General features: G+C 35.4%; 1 long non-coding RNA gene across 5 annotated transcripts in view; it reads right to left on the bottom strand.

The window, feature by feature from the left end:
- Positions 1-14,589, bottom strand: part of LOC138940389 (uncharacterized) — a 111,240-nt gene that overhangs the window by 6,659 nt on the left and 89,992 nt on the right. The window contains exon 3 of one of the 5 annotated variants that reach the window (XR_011447989.1): positions 14,049-14,381. The exons of 3 other annotated variants lie outside the window; for them this stretch is intronic. This is a non-coding gene — a long non-coding RNA (uncharacterized lncRNA). Of the gene's footprint in view, positions 1-260; positions 403-14,048; positions 14,382-14,589 lie in introns of all 5 variants that reach the window. One more of the 5 variants, XR_011447990.1, reaches the window with a different exon arrangement.

The raw sequence follows: 14,589 nt of genomic DNA, 5'->3' as shown, positions 1-14,589 counted from the left end.
ACATTTTGCTAAATTGTTAAATTTTCTGCATCTTGTAGCGCTTAAGGAAACAGCTTAAGGAAAAGTTTTTCATTATAACGGGATAATCGGATGGTTGAGTATCCATGGGGATGGCGCATACCAGCGCACTCGTTTTCGGGGATGGTGCAAAACGTACAATGTTTCACGGTTAAATGGTTCGATTGTGCTTTCGGGAAAAGGGGCGCAATGTTCGCCTCAGTGAATTATTAAATCCTCCCCGCTGATTTATATTTTCTTACTTTCCTGTCTTCCTGTTCGGTCTTATGGAGCAGAGATTTGCAGGAGAGATTTGATTGCGAGACCGTCTGATTTGATTACTCGCTTCGTGGAGTATGACTCGTATCTTGCGCTCTCGTTGCAAAATTATATATAACTCTACTCCTAAAATAGAATATTTAAAGTTGAGTGATAATATTACGATCCTCGGCCGTATGCACTTTTAAAAGCATGCAAATAATATGTAGATATTATTTTATAGATGCGATAATATAAATTTAAAACTCTGTATTTTATATTGATGTATAATGATCTCTCTCGATATGTTGAATAAGTAACGTATAAAAATAAAGGGGAGAAAAGTAGATGATTTTATGTCTATATCGCCGGTAAAACGACCTAAATCCTAAATGTTTGCCCGATCGGAAGCAATCCTAAAGCATTCTTGGCGAAGCAAAAAAGTTATTTTCTCCGATGGAGCTGCAAATCTCAGTGCCGCTCATCATTTCTTTTCTCTTTCGATCATTTGTTTCTTTTTATCAATCTTCTTCTCACTCCTTCCTTCTGTTTTTATCACTCTTTAATCTTTTTTGACCTTGTCTGCTTCATTCTCTCTTTACCTTTTAATTAACTAACTGCGCTTGTATAGTAAGCGGATCTCGTGGGGAGAGGGAGAGAGAAAGAGAGAGAGAGAGGTCGGATAATCCATTTCCCAGAAAAGCTAAATAAGATTATCGAGTCACGTTCCAGTAATATTGTTAAAAGATTGCGCCTGCTAAATCCTCCTGAGTTTCAAATTCGATGAACAATTGAGCGACTTGTAAATAGATTTTGAAGATAAAATGTATCTCAGATTTTTAGATTTTTATGCGTCAATATTTTTTTACTCTCATCCATATAAATCATAAAGATAATAATTTGCAACATTTTTAATTCATAAAAGAGGAAAATAAGATTTAAGAAAATATATCTCTATTTTCTCTCTCTGAATTTTTAAAGAATTTATTCTTCTACGTGATCCTATATATAGTTACATCTTTGTTACGTATTTTAAGAGTCAAAGAACGGAAAAGTTACGACTGCCTACCGCTGTCTTATATAAACTCCAAACTTGAAATCCCATTTCCTCGAAACGATATTTTTTTTGCGGAACTGTGACCAAGATAAATCGTCAATGAAGAAGGTTACAATTTAGACAGAATATCGTGGATAAAAGCATTGTTTATTGTACAAATCACAAATATTATTGTGAGAATAAATCAGAGAAATACAATATATATATATAATTAATAAATAAAATAAGACTCATTTGCTGATAATCTTTGAAATTTTTCATAATTATCTTTACGATGAATTGATTTCTTTGCATGTAACTATAATATTTTTAAATATCTTTCTTTATTATTCTGTGTAACTTATTTCACATATATGTAAAATTATGATTATATATATAAATATATGTATAAACCAGCTTATATATATTTTATATTCCTTAAGAAATTATTATGTAATTATTATATAACTTTTCTTACAATATATAATATATATCTATTATAATAAACTCAGAATTTTATTATTTAAGACTGTTTTAAAATGCATAAATTACTTGTTCCAGAATTTGTGCCAAAAGCTTTTAACGTGACGAGACGGCAAGTCAAAAACTTATGAACGTTCCTGAAGGATTAATGCCGGGAACAATGAAGACTGACTCTCTGTCTCCCCACTTTCATAAAGTGACACCTCGTCCGTCCAAACTAATTACTTTCGGCTTAAAATCCTTAATTTGTTGCTGAAAGGCCGTTGTAAGAAAAAGCCGTCCCTTCTCGATAAAGTCTTTCTTTGTCCGGTGCGCGGTGTAAACGCTGCTGAAGACGATAATTGGTTCTGCGCGGATCCATTATTAAGAGCCGCAAGAAAAAGGCATACGTAAGATCTCTGAAATCTTTCGACAATCTGAATAGATAGAGGCATATTATCCTGTGTCTAACTGTGTCATAAACCTACTCAGAATAAACTGAAGGTCAAGTTCATTGGAAGTAAACAACATAGTTATGCAATATATGATATCATCTACCAGTTTTAGTATCGTAATATCAGAATATTAATTATAATATTTTCTCTCTGTAGCTGAAAACTGGTTTCTGAGATTGATTCTGTATTGCGTAACTTCCAGTTATTCGTCAATTATAATCGTATAAATCAATTAATTTCTCGAATATTCTTTTAATAAGATAAGATTTGCAGCCGCATCATTGAACTATATGATTTGACTGAGAGCTAAATATAACGCACGAGAAAAATAAATATATTTATAAGATATTTACATATATATATAGGATATAAATAAAAAAAAAAAAAAATACATTTATAAAATATTTATAAAGATATGTATTTCTTTATTTCTTGTGTGTTATATTTAACTCTCACAAAGTCAGTTAAAGTCTTGTATATGTAGAAGTAGCATTAGAGACTGACATAAATCTTGATAAAATTCTCCGGTATCTCCGACAGTCTAGAAATTAACCTCGCGCGCGACACGTTAACTTCTGGCACGTTTTGCGAAGAAGAAACCCTGGCCTGATATTGAATTGTTTCTGCACCCTTTCCCGGCTCTCGCAACACTCATTTCCGCAAGGGCTACGAGGCAACAGATGTACGTGATACATATTCATATCCGCTTTCCGTGACTGCGTGTTATCGTTATCGTTATTATTATAAGGACGTGCACAGTTTGTCCGTAAGTGTTTTGATAAAAAAGAAGTGCGCCAACCTTTTGGTTTACGCCGTCTTCAATTTTCGAAAAGTCGCCCCATCGTGAATCTTATTTTCTTCGTCGTATGTTATGATTTTTAACACGATCATCCCTTATATATCGTTATAATCATAAAAGCTCGTGTCATAGATGAAATCGTGATGATAGCTTTCTCTCTCTCTCTCTTTCTTTCTCTTTCTCTGCATTATGCCGGCGATAAATTTTTATTTTTATAGCTATTGCAATTTTCGACATGGCTTCTGTCATCCCATTGTCGATGTAACTGCACAAGAGAAAAGTACTTTCTTTTTCGATAAAAGAAGAATAGCTGATGTAAAATATTGTATATGGCGAACAAACCGATGTGATATCTTTGCGCTAAAAATCATTTTCGTAAGTTATTTATTTAAATAGAAAATATTTAATGCGGTTTTTCCACATTTTCTGAGAAATTTTAAATGATACATTAAATATTAATTTTTTTCCTGGTTTTTAATATTCATTAAAATTCAATTTTCTCCGAGAATTTTTGTCCGAATGACAAAATTGTAAATAAAATTCGTAATGGAATGAAATGCGAAATCGCAAACACGTTGGGAAAATAATAGCAACTGTGTGAGGATGCGATATTAAAATTTAAAAAACTATATGAAGAAGTCAATCAAAAATACTTATATTGTATTTTACTCAATCTCTTATTCTACCCTTAAATCTCACCTTCCCTAACAAGAGATGTCAGATTATGCAGATTATACTTTTATAAAAGATAATACAATACCGATTGTGCACCTTACCTCCAAGATTCATATCGTTAAGACACTTAATGCTAAATTTCCGACAATTCCTCGGGATCGACGTTTGCATAGGATTATTCGGGAAACAACAGAACGTTGGGTCAGTGTATTATGGGATATCTATTACTTCGAGCATTTGGGCGCAAGCTTTCGGCGAGTGCGATACTTAAGATGAGTTATTACCGTGGCTCTTTATTAAAGACTAATACGAGAGCAGCGGCTGGGTTCGGGCTGACTTCGTATCCCGAGAATCCCTTAATCTGCGCGATCTATTATCCCATGCTGGGGTATGCACCAGGGTGAGAATTAGCTCTCTCCCCTTCCCTCGTACGAACGCGGTCGTAGTTGAATTATTGTCTGGCATATCTGGAATCGTAGTGGGCCAACGCCGTGAAGCCGGGGCCGGGCCACCCAAATGTTTCGCTGATAATGCGATTCCACGGCGAAATTACTCGACGTAACAGTGAGATCGGCGCCGCCTGCCATCGGAGATTCGCGAGCGGGCGACAAGAAGCGGCTCTCTGATTTTGCGAGGAAAGAATGTCAAGATCGGAGAAAAAAAAAAAGAAAGAAGAAACGAGGCGACGGTGAATGGTAAAGGAAACGACGGCGGGAAAGGAAGAAAGGAAACGAGGAAATCTTTGCGTTATCTCGAGCGTGTCACGCGGTGCTGCGTGAAAAAATCTTCCTCCTCTCTTCCTCCCTTTCTCTCTTTTCTCAAACAGTCTCTCTCTCTCTCTCCCTCTCTCTCTCTTCGTCGCAGAGCCGATACTCCTCGCGTTAGCTATGAATTATGCATGAGAGAAGATGTAAAATTTTATGACATATATATCTAGCCTGCGCCCGGTGGTTTAAAGCGTCACGCAGAAATCCACGAATCTATTATACGCTTTTTAATTAGACGCTGCCGAATTTGACGAATGAGATCCGGAATATTCTTGGGGACCCTTTTCACCATTCCCACAACGAGAAAAGCCTCTTATCGTTGAAGAAGAAATTGTGAAAAAAGCAGCGTATATACATATATATATATATATATACGCTATTTTTTTCACAACTATATATATACATAATAAGAAATGCGCGTGCAATTATATATCTTAACAATTATATCATATAATATCATGTATAAATAAAGTATATATATATATATATATACTTTTCAAAAAAAGATTTAAAGAATATAAATCCTAACAAAAAGAAATTATTTCGTAAAGAACAAAAGGACAAGAATATATGTATATTATCCTATGTATATAACATAGTAACATTCTCACCATTTTGTCAAAATAATATAGATTTTATAAAAAAATTATTATTTTTCATTGCTATAAAAATAATTTATATATCCAAAAAAGAGAGAGAAAAGAGACAGCTGAAAAATTCGATTGTAACTTCGTGTTAAAAGTATTAGCAAGTATGTATTGGCAAGTGGCGCTGCGATGCCTGCGATGCCTGCGATGCCTCCGCACCCTGATTAGTTCGTACAACCTTGGTAGATGCAAAACAACGCGTTAAAGTGAACGGGAAAGGAAAAGTGAGACGTGGTGAGTAAACTGGGAAATGGCCGAGTCTATGGGGTATTTATAAGCGTGATAAGTGGTCAACGAGTACCTTTTCGCACGTTGATGAATGGCTCCAGCTATTACCACGACCACCGATGTGTTTTGTGGAAGGTAAGCACCGGTGAGAGAGATGGTAGAGATACTGTTATTGAAATGAAAAGAAATAGAACTGTCAATCGATCTTTTCCTGAATATTTTTGTATAATCTATCTATTATTTCATGATGATTTATTCAGCTTGTTATTTTATATACTTTGAGATTATAATTATGTGGAGATAAATACAGACAAATACGTTTATATATAATACATATATTATTATGTTTTCTCAGCAAATGTGTGTCAAACAAAGAAAATTATTCATGTTTGCAATAATTTTACATGTTACATTATGTGTAACTTGTAAGATACTTTGCATTGAGATTTATTTACAATCCCTATGATGCACTCACATAACTGTAGAATATATTACACGAAAGTCACAAGGATAACTTTAAAGCTATATTAAATAAAATAGCACACTTTGTCGATAAAAATCGAGAAAATCCAAGAAAGCACAATAGAAGATATTAATAGATAATATGCGTCTCCGAAAAGAGAGAATTCGAACAAACGCAACCCTTACGTCGTCATGGTGCAACAGCCGTTGCTAGGAAGTGTTTGTAATAGGTGTGGCCCACACCTATTGTGCGTGTATGTGTATATTGTTTCATGTATGAGAGAAAGATATATACAATCTTCATTTCTAAAAAAGTGTTTCTTTTTTTTTTTTTTTAAACAAACTTCCTAAAGATTTTTCAATTAAGATTTTTTTTAGCTGAAAATATATAAATTATTTTCAATGAAATTGAAAGAAATTAACAAGATGAAAATGTATAGCCGAATTTAATACAGATATATTCGTTATAAAGATCCATATTTATTTAATACATTACATTTCAAATCTGAAAATTTTTATAAATGAAAAAAATCTAGAAGTACTACTGAAAGTTAATTATGTACATTAAAATATCATTGTGTGTATTCTCATATAATATATCATATAAGATTTTTTTTTATTTCATTATCTTATTCTATAAGTGATTCGGTAATCTTATCGCTCATTCTCCCTATCAGTCATTGCAGCGCTATTTTTTATCGCTTTTATTGTTTATTTGCATTTCTTCCATGTATTGTCAACATTTAGATTTGATAGGATGCGCACATTATATACAAAAATCTAAAAAACAATAAATCTTAATAAATAATTCATATTGCTAATAGAAGCCAATAGACATACTTAGAATCAATAAATACCTCGTAAAGTACGATGCTATTTCTGTACATCGAAATTTCTTCAGATAGACATAGTTTCATGATTCTTTTTTATGCGATATATATATACTATAAAGTATAAGAAAAAGAATACAATTCTTATGATCTTCCACTCGATCGAAGACATTTCTTTTCTTCCGTTTTGCTATCTTATCGTGAAACATCATGAGAATTCACAATGATAGGAAAACTGGAAGATAAAATGCCACTTGATGGTGCAGTAGATATTGAATAAAGATACAAGTATATATATATATATATATATATATATATATATATAGAGAGAGAGAGAGAGAGAGAGAGAGAGAGAGAAAAGTAGAAAAAGAATAGACGCGCCAGACATGGTATCGTGATGAAACTCCAACGGAAGTTATAAGATTTCGCTATAGTAGAAATATATTTAGTGACAGGAAATCTATCCGGAACAGAGTTAGACGCTTAAAGCCGTACAAAAAATATAACAGCTGAAAGAAAAAATCAAAGAGACGTAAATACATAATTATCGCTAATACTTTTTCTTTTTGATAAAAAATTTTCGTGATTATACGCGTTAATCGACAGTCCATTTTCCAAATAATCATCGTGAAAATCATTCTACTATCGAAAGTGGAAGATTATATGCCTGCCGGCAAAGCCAAGTATAAACGGGAAGAAGAAGATAATGCGAGAGGAGATACGATAACTACGGAGAGACACAAGCTATGTCAGCATAATCGGAGATATATTTCCGTGGCTCTGCGATTTTTGCCACAAATGGCGGTATTGGCGCGTTTTAAGAAGAATAGCGCCTTCGAATAATATCCGAATATTGAGGCACTGTGCGAGGACTGTCACGGTCGTAAAGCAGGACTGATATGAATGCGGATAGCTCAATTTTACACGCTTACGCACACCCGAAGCAAGGCTGTTCCTCCTTTTCCCCGTCATCCTCTTTTGCGCCTTCCCTCTTTCCATCGTCTATCATGCATCATTTTCATTGATCGCATCTATCAACTCCCGTTGCGGCACAAAAGGGTGCGAAACTATTCTTTAGAAATGAATAGTGTATATCGCATCTATTCCTAACTTTGAATCGAACAATTGAATTCCGTGCAAATACATTTTTACGAACAGAAAATTTAAAAATTATTACAATATAATAATATTTGATATTATCTTAATATGTTTAATATGTAACAATAATTTCATATATATATATAATTAAATGTTGCAATAAATTATAATCATTATATCAAATAAATGCATTTATCGTATAAGAGAGACCGAAAGTTTATTAATTTTTTTTAAATATCTTAATATTAGTTATATTTTAAAACAAGTATAGCAATGTGTTTGATATGTTTTTTAGGAATATATCATTGAAACCGTTACAAAAAGAGTGCAGAAAAATGTCAGATTCCGAGGATAGCATAGTAAGTCTGCACGACTCGGAAAAATCAGCAACGCACGATGGAACCATTGAGGCGATACCGAATCACAATGGGGACAAGGTCGAGGAATTTCAGGAACAGCTTCAATCAATGATGGTCTCCCATAGTGCCTCTGAAGAAGAGGAACAACCGGAGAATGGAGATAATGCAAATGAGAAAAAGATTATAGGTAGGCTATCGTATTCATTGATTCTCAACATTATCAAAAGTTACTTGCTCTGTTCTTTAGAAATGAAAATAAATTTTCGAATAAAAAATAAAATTTGATATCAATACAAGAAATATCATAAAAAAAGCGTAGAATGGATGAAACCTTTCATTTGTTTCCAACATTCGCTCGCTTCAGCGTTCGATTCGAACGACGATCTGAAAAGTATGAGGATAAAATTGCATCGTAGAACTCAGGTAACCTGTTGAGAGATTCTAAAGAGTGGGCAAAAATGGAAAGCTTGCTGCGGCTTAACTTGGAGAATTTCCCAGACGCTCGCCAAGGGCATTATCAGGGAAAGTGGCTGAACAGTGGCAGACGGCGCGAGAGAAATTTCTCTGGCCTCAGGGATTAAGTTCCGCCGCTCGAACCGTATCACTTTTTCTCTCCCCATTTCATTCCCCCGCCCACCCCCGGATTTTATTTTTATTCCACTCTCGTGACGAGCGCTCGCGAAAACACAGATGCTGACTGGAAGTTTAGCGATCCCGCTGTCTCTCAGTTTCGCGAGCAGATTGGCTATTCTTCTCCGTAATTTCGTGTGCTTCATTTTATTCTCGACACGCTGCGATGTGACAGCCTTTGTTTGACGGAACTTTACTCGCGCGCGGAAGAAAAGTCCATTACGCCTGCAAGAGATATTTATGGTAAAAGACAGAGGAAAGCGACATCGTCATTCCTCTTACCCGAGCACTCGTTATGCCCATGTAAAATTGGCAATCATTTTAATTGCTACCGACTAAAGAGAGATTTACGCGAGTGCGTAATCCAATATCCGAAGCCGCGGAATCGGCAAGCTGTTACTGATTCCACGACTGCGCCGCAACGCTATCTCGGTCTTATACAAAGCGTCCTAAATGTCTCGGTAAATTTCGCCAGAACCGAAACCCATACACGACGGAGGAAACCGTCTGCGTCCCAAATTAAACTCATAAAACGCCCGCAACGCTCGCGGCCGCTTAAAGGTAGATCCACAAGGGTAGATTAAGATCGAGCCGTCTGCGTACAAAAAGAAAGGATAATGCTAAGCGATCAGCGTATTAAAACTGACTCGCCTGAGAGATATTGTAATCTCTTATCGCCTTAAAAATAATTACAATGATGTCTCTGAAGAAAAAGAAGAAAGGTTTATCTTCAGTCCTAAAGAAATTAAATGATTTTGATCGTGCTTTTGCGAGGACAGATTCGAGAAAAGATTCTTCGCGAAAAAATCTCTGATAGAATTTTTTATTCGAAATGATTATTATTTTTGTAAGAGATGTTAATAATGGTTTTTTTTTTTCATTCTTACACATCACATTCGAATAATCGCGTGTAAGTACAATAATATGCTCAAGTTTACTATGAACATACCCTGTCTTGACAGCACTTGACTCACGTGGCTGCAACGACAAGCGTTTTGCAATGTCACGTGCTTGCAGGTATGTAGAGACACATGCCGGAAGAAGAGGGAAGGAAGATGGAAATTATAGTACGGGGGCATGATTAAAATAATAAATTTGGGAGATACGAGTAGGAACGTTTTAGACGAAATTAGTATTGCATCGAGGACGACATCGCACGACCGCATACGTTCTCTGACTGCAAAGGATGATATCTTGAATTATATATAAATATCAGGCTGAACACGATATAATGGTTCGATTTATGTCGTTCGAGTAAGGAGACTTTCGAAAGAAGGGAGTGAGATTTTATTAGGGTAACGTTCGTTAGGTTTTCGTCTCTGGGCAACGTTCCAATTCGATCTCACGGTCCGTTTCATTCTCGTGAACTGCAGACATATATTAGGTAGACAAAGGATAGTTGGATAAGAGATTTTTCTGGAAAATCTTTTTGACTCGGTACAATGTTAATCCAATTGTTTTCTCGTTATTTCAATCTCTATCTTCGATTTTCTCGAAAAACATAAGCAACAAATTAATTCACAAATATAGACGGATAATATAAGTGTCCCTTAGATTTTGCAATATATTTCAAAATTGATTATTACAAGTAAAGATAAAAATTATCAATCAATCAATTTTTATTTCATTTCTTTCCATGATAGAGATGTATTATATTGTATGTCTAAAAAATGAATAAATATAAAATATTCACGTTATCTTGTTAAGAGAATTAAATTTTAATAATAAATAAAAACGATATGCGCGAATATTATTTAGATCAAATCTTTGTGATTAAATCATTTAATAAAACATCGTAGATAATACATATTATTAAAAATTAAACAAGATTCAAGGAATTGATTTTCATTAATTAAAATTATATGCATAGATTTACATAGCCATGCATTTGAGTTATGTTATTTCATTATTTCTGCTCTCGGTACGTTTTTAATTTCCTATATATAGCGTGTAGGATATAATTACATGTGATAAAAGTACATCTTATACTGCGCATTTATTACGCTCTAAAGCGCAAATATACGATGAAATGAGAAGCAGCAAAAATGTCTCGCGTGTATATACGATATCATATTGCAGCGCAAATAATGCATTTTATGTACCGTCGTGTTATTTCCTCCCAGTGGATCAAATCTCGATGTAGCCTCTCGTCGAAGAATAAATGTATTTTCCAAGGCTTTCACGCATTCTTCGGCTCTCCTGTCTGAGAGAATCGGCACGTAGAGCGCGATATGCGATTTCGGATTATCATAATGTCGGGCTGTCAAGCTTGTATATGCTCTCTCGCGAGTTTGACATCTTTTTTCCCGTCTGTCGCCGAGACGCGTTTTAAGCTCTACTGGAAAGTTTCAGGCAACGGATTTGCCAGATGTCCCGCGTTGCACCTTCTCATCGAGAGGGTCCCCTTCGCGCTATAGTTGGCACTCGATTAGGGTCGAGTCCATAGACGCTCAAACTTTTATCCGTCTTTGATTTATACGGTCATTTCTCAGATTATAACGAGAATGCGACGTGGAGTTCGTTGCATGCCGTTTTATTTTAAATTTATAAGCCATGTAATATTATAGCGACAGGTAAAGTGTATTTATGGGTATAATGTTTCGACAGAGATATACCTGCAGTCAAAACAAACAGCAGTTAAACGAGAGTAAAACAAACACTAGTATTTATGAAAATGTATTTATCCGATTCCGATACGTTTCCGGACATTTATATTCTCACGAAATAATAGATGTCGGTGGTTTGTAAGCGACAAGAAATATTGATAGTCAAACGATTTTTCATAAGGGATGATTCTGTGTAGAACGTTAAATTTATGTTTTCTCGATATTTCTCGCCGGTGCGTTATATCGAGACGGTGCAAGCGCGCGTATTATCAAGATTCCATTTTTTTTTTTTTCACGTACGCATTTCGCGCGCAAGAAAAATTGGTAAACGTTCGCTAGCAGGAGTCGAGAAATATTCCTTTCTCCCGCGCGACATCCGGGGAGAGAAAGCCGTGGAAGTTTCAAAAGCGACGCTCATCGTATCGCTGCACCCGCGCGGTGTGAAAAATGACATCAAGTTCAAAAGCTCCCTAAATAAGAAATCATTCCCGGAGGCGCGCGATCGCATTATTCACTCGTCCGAAAACTCTAAAGTGAAATACCCGCGTCGGAGGCCCGCGGGATTCTCGATCATCAATTTCAACATCGTGCCAGACAAAAACGCGAAACACCCCGACGGTGACGAGAAGAAGTAGAAGGGGTGGAGCAGGAGGCGATGCGATCTTGTCGGATGATCTGTTTCGCAAGGACGCGCGATAATCCGTGGCGGTCGTCGCCGCGCCGGTTTGTTAGAACGACAGAAATCGCGGGGGAATGACGAATGGCTCGGAAGACAAATTTTCTCATAGGGTAGATAACGTCGAGAGTCATTTTTTTTACCGTGCACAAATTGTTTTACGTCGAGAAAAGATTTTAGGTGGCTATGTCTATTTTTGCGAGAAGAAGTTGGAAATAAATGAATTCTGAAAAAATAATTAAATCATTCTGGAATAAAAATATGACATTTTATCAACTCATTTCTTTCAAAATTTGTCACTTGCACCCCTTTTATACGTGTACAAACCTCTCGAATCGTAAATGATGGCTCGGCGATGGCACAAAGAATATGTGAGAAAGCCTTCGAACGTTATTACAACGCATTTACTACTCCGGATGCTGGCCCGTGCCGCTCCAATTTCCGCGACCACCTAGCGAGAACGAATTTTTTTCGCACACCCCGGTGACAGGGTGGAAAGTACGGGCGCGCGGTGGATAAAAAGGTGGAAAGAAGGCGGAGTAATTTGATATGCTAGGCCAGAGTACAGGGGCACTCGCCCTTTTTTTCCTAATTTGAAGAAGGGCGAGTATCCGCGAAATGAAAAGCGCCGGGCCCTTTGTAGATACGTGCGTACGCGCCCTGCGCAAGGTTCGCGCGTGTGCGTGCACGTGCGTGTACGAGGATTAAAGCGATGAAAGAGAAACTCTTCACCCTCATACTGCAAGCAGCGTGCTCGATCGGGCACAACCGGAGATATTCCTAATATGCTTATTTAAACGTTATAGCGACGTTAGATGTTCAACAGAATTCAACAGAAATTACATGTGCAACACAACTCTTGCGCTCCTTTTAATAAAAATTCATCTAATATTTATAAGATTTATATAAATGTTTACGATTAATAAAAGTATCGCTCATTTAATAAAGTTCTTTGATGTTAGAAAAAAGCATATTTTCGAATAATTTTGATATTATGCACCGCAGAAAAAAGTTTTCTGCGTTTTTTGTGTTTTTCAAAGCATGAAAATATCAACTTTGATAAACGAAAAAATTGAAAAAATTTCTGTTGTGCGTACAATATATTTAAAATATTCAAATTTATTCTAAAGTTCAAATGCTTCATCATAATCTATAACTTTTACGTTCATGTTAATAAACTTTTGTATTAAAAATAAAATCAAATATTCCGTAATAAAAGATTTTAATCCACGAGATTTTTTATGATAAATCCAAAAGAAGATAATCACGAGTTAATTATAATGATAAAATTGTCGCAAAGGATAATAAAATATATTAGAAGGAAGGAGAGAATTATTTTCTTACGATGTAATTTTTGTAACAGATCGATCAAGGTATTCAAAGGTTATCCCTTCTTTTGTGCGCGAAAATAATGTGCATGGCACAGAGTGACATTCCGAACGATAGTACTTTGCATTAAGTAGAACTTTCCGTGACATGATATATTACAATATTTATGATATCGATTAAAGCAAAAATTGTATTCACGTTTTTGCGGCAAAGAGAAAAAAAAAATCAATTCCGAAAAAAAAAAAAAACTTTGTAAAAGATAAGTTTATCCCTTATTTAAAATAAGGGATAAACTTATCTTTTACAAAATTTTTTTTTTCGGAATTGATTTTATATATATTTCTACAATATAGTACATATACAATCAATCACTTTTATTTCACTATTATAGTTTTAACATGATTGTATCTTATAAAAATATGCAAGTCTCGCGGGATATTCGTACATAAAAGAATAAAAGAATTTTTTGATAAATGTAAAAATCGCATTAAAATGAATTTAACATTCACATAAGGTTTCAGCAAGTGCGATAAACAGCGTGTGTTATGTGAATTTTATGACAAATATCGTGTTACAATATATATGCTAATATTTGCATCGCAAAACTCACAAGTGGCGAAAATCCTCGTTGTTGCAAAATTGCGAGTAGAAGAAACTGAAGTAAAACGTCACGCTAGCGAACGGAAGACTTGGCTGCGCGAGCTTGAAGAAACTTGGAAAGAATGAGATCGTACCTGCCGCTGCGCGGAAGATAGATATCGCGTGCAATGTCAGTTGTTTTCAGCATATTCCGTGCGTCCCGTGACAATAGGGGGCTAACAATCGAGCAAGCTTCAACTCGGGAGACACGATCGTCCAATACCAAGCTGGTATTTTCGCTGGTTCAGTCCGTACCTGGTTTCCTGACCCGCTTGCACGACGACCATTTAACGAATATATGTAATACTGCGGCGTCAGCAGAATTTCGCGTTTATCGTCCCTCCTTGTAAAAAGCTCACAAAATACTTTTTAAATCCTCGATGTGGAGTTGGTCGATCATCCGTCTTTCAAGTTCTGATATTGCGCGACTGGAAAATTATTTTTAAATAATTGCGATGAAATTTAAATAACTTAGTTAGTTGCTTTTATTATAATTATAATTGATAAATGTACTTGTGGCAAATAGATGTATAAAAATATATAAGATAAAAAATACATTCTATGCATAACGCGTTTTTTTCTAAACAAGTATTATTTACTAAAAAGGGAAAATGGCAAAATTTAGATCTTCTTGCT

The sequence above is a fragment of the Polyergus mexicanus genome, unplaced genomic scaffold (genome assembly GCF_030449975.1).
Source record: "Polyergus mexicanus isolate NDT 795.1 unplaced genomic scaffold, iyPolMexi1.0 SCAF_16, whole genome shotgun sequence".
NCBI classification, from domain to species: Eukaryota; Metazoa; Arthropoda; class Insecta; order Hymenoptera; family Formicidae; genus Polyergus; species Polyergus mexicanus.
This window is presented reverse-complemented; position numbering and strand designations above follow the sequence as displayed.